Source organism: Penaeus monodon, chromosome 5, assembly GCF_015228065.2.
Source record: "Penaeus monodon isolate SGIC_2016 chromosome 5, NSTDA_Pmon_1, whole genome shotgun sequence".
NCBI lineage: Eukaryota > Metazoa > Arthropoda > Malacostraca > Decapoda > Penaeidae > Penaeus > Penaeus monodon.
In genome coordinates this window covers 56,207,910-56,210,828 of record NC_051390.1, presented here as the reverse complement: position 1 = coordinate 56,210,828, position 2,919 = coordinate 56,207,910, and positions in this window count along the sequence as shown.

Sequence of the window (2,919 nt, the reverse complement as noted above, 5' to 3'; positions counted from 1 at the left end):
GAAGGGGGAGGAGGGGAGGGGTCCTTAGCGAGGTGTGGGAGGGGAAGGGGAGGGGAGGAGGGGGGAGGAGAAATTGGATCTTAGCGAGGTGGATAAAGAGGCAGGGGGGTGGGGGAGAATAAGTGGATAAGTGGATAGAAGGTGGAGGAGGAGGAGGAGGAAAAAGAAGAAGCAGAAGAGGAAGAGGAACAAGAGGAGGAGGAGGAGGAGGAGGAGGAGGAGGGGGTAGATGGGTAGAGGAGGTGGGGGCAGATGGATGGAGGGGGAAAGAGTGGATGGTTAGAGAGGGTGAGGGATAATGGACGTTGTGTGGGTGGAGAGAGGGGGTGGATGGAAGGGGGAAGAGGAGAGAGTGGATGGATGAGAGCAGAAGAGGGGAATAGCTAGAAAGGAAAGAGGGGGACGAGGAGGGTGGTGGATGGAGGGGAGGAGGAGGGGAGGGATTAGGGAGGGGGAGGAGAGTAAGGGAGAGCATATTTTCTGTTCTATTTTCTATTTTTCTTCCATCTTATTATTATTACTATTTTTGGGGGGTTAATCGTTATAAATCTAATACATCTTACAAGTGATAACAAGCGCGGCTGTTTCCTCACGTACATTAGTCTATAATTACTAATCAAAATGGTAAAGAAAATAAGATTTTTTCCTATAAATCCACCCTAGAAACACAAGTACAAAACAGAAAATGGGAGAGACAGAATGAAGAAAATTGATGGTGGGGAGAAAATGGGGTGAGAATGAAAGGAGGAAAGATAATGTCAGAAGAGAGAGGGAGGTGAAGGTAAGCGAGGAGTGGGAGAGAAGGAGTAAATGGTAGGAAAGAAAAAGTAAGGAGAGGGAGGGAAGGAAGGAGGGAGGGAGGGAGACGAGGAAGAAGGAGAGAAAGTAGAGAGGGAGAGAATGAAGGAGAGAGGGAGGGAGGGGAGGAAGGAGAGAGGGAAGGAAGGAGGAGGGAGGGGAGGAAGGAGAAAAGGAAGGAGGGAAGGAAGGAGGAACAGGAGGGCGAATCGGAAATGGGGGAGGAAGAATAATGGTAGGAGAGAAAGGGGAAGGGAAACCGGAGGGGAGAAAGAGGGAATAAGGAGGAATGAAAAGTGGGGAAGGGGAGAGGGGGTGGAGAGGGGGACAAGAAGGATGGGAGGGGGAGGGGGAGGGGGAGGTCGGTTTTTTTCTTCTTCTTTTTTAGATTGTCACTGTTCTCTGTTTCCTACTTTTAGAGAGAAAGAGAGAGAGAGAGAGAGAGAGAGAGAGAGAGAGAGAGAGAGAGAGAGAGAGAGAGAGAGAGAGAGAGAGAGAGAGAGAGAGATAATGATATTAAAGAAGAAAATGCTTAACAATCCACAACTGACATAATATCCAAATTTCCAAAATCAGAAGTCATAATTATAAAGTAAAAAAAAAATAATAATAATAATGATAGAATAGATAGGGAGAATGTAATGAAGAAAGAAAATAATAATAGGAAAAGTAGGAAGATTATGATAAAGAACAAAAAGATGAAAGAGAAGAGGAAGAAGAAGAAGAAGAAGAAGAAGAGAGAGAGAGAGAGAGAGAGAGAGAGAGAGAGAGAGAGAGAGAGAGAGAGAGAGAGAGAGAGAGAGAGAGAGAGGGAGAGAGAGAGAGAGAGAGAGAGAGAGGGAGGGAGGGAGGGAGAGAGAGAGAGAGAGGAGAGGGAGAGAGAGAGAGAGAGAGAGAGAGAGAGAGAGGGGGGGGGGAGGGAGGGAGGGAGGGAGGGAGGGAGGGAGGGAGAGAGAGAGAGTCAAAGACAAAGGCAAAGTGAGGGAGAGAAAAAGGAAAAAGATACAGAGAAGGAGAGAGAGAGAGTATAAAAAAATGGAGGTGATGGTGTCTAGCAAAGTTATTTACGAAGCGAAGAGGCGCGAGAGCAAACGCCGCACGCTGATTGGTCGACACTCCCGGCGAAACGTTTCCACGTCACGGGGCCATCGACCAATCATGTATCACTTGGGAGTAATTGCCATCATCACGTGACCATTTGACGTTTGGTCGTTATGGTCGAGAGTTAACGATTATTAGGCCGGCGGTGTGTGTGCGGGTGATCCTGAAAGCGAAAAAATGTGTGTAGTTAGTGCCGAAATGCTTTTTAATTTGTCAGTTAAAGAGGAGAGAGGGAGGTTAGGAGGCAGCGGGAGAGATAGGAAGAGAGGGAGCGGGAGAGAGAGAGAAAGGTAGAAAGTAAGAGAGAGAGGTGAGTTGGCAGGGGGAGAGAGAGGAAAGGAGAGTGGGAGAGGAAGGGAGGAAGGGAGAAGAGAGAGAGAGAGGGAAAGAGGAAGAGAAGGTGAAAGGGACAAAGAGAAAGAGAGGGAGAGGGGACTTAATTCTGAGTCTGAGACAAATGTTTATATTAAAAGGATAAGCTTAGAAAGAGAGAGAGAGAGGGGAGCCCATGGGAATTTGAAAACTGATACTGCACGTTTTGTCTAAAACAGTAACATGTATCCGTTTCACAAATACAGTTAATTAAGATACCATTCTCTTTGATGAGACTAATTCATCAGTCAAGGTCGCTTTTATCTAAAACCGTATCACATTTAAAACTGGGTTTGCTTTTAAAAATAAATCGGTAATGTAAAGAATATATTAAATGGAGGTCAAATACACTACAAAGAAATGAAAAAAGTGAATTCGAACAAGTTTGCTCTTGTTGTTTAATATGTCAAGACAAGACACGTACTCATTTTCTAACCTTAATCAAAACTGCTTGCTAAGGATAGGTGCTGTAGCTGATCAAGAAAGCCACTGTAATTCTTTAGCTATGTGTTATAAGTAGATTTTCAATGACCATTTTTAAGATCTCATACATCACGAAAGTATCATTCGCAGGTATTCCATTTTCTTTTGGGACGCCATATATAGCAACAGTCAATGAATTGCTTTTTGGCTCATCTATCTGTGTGT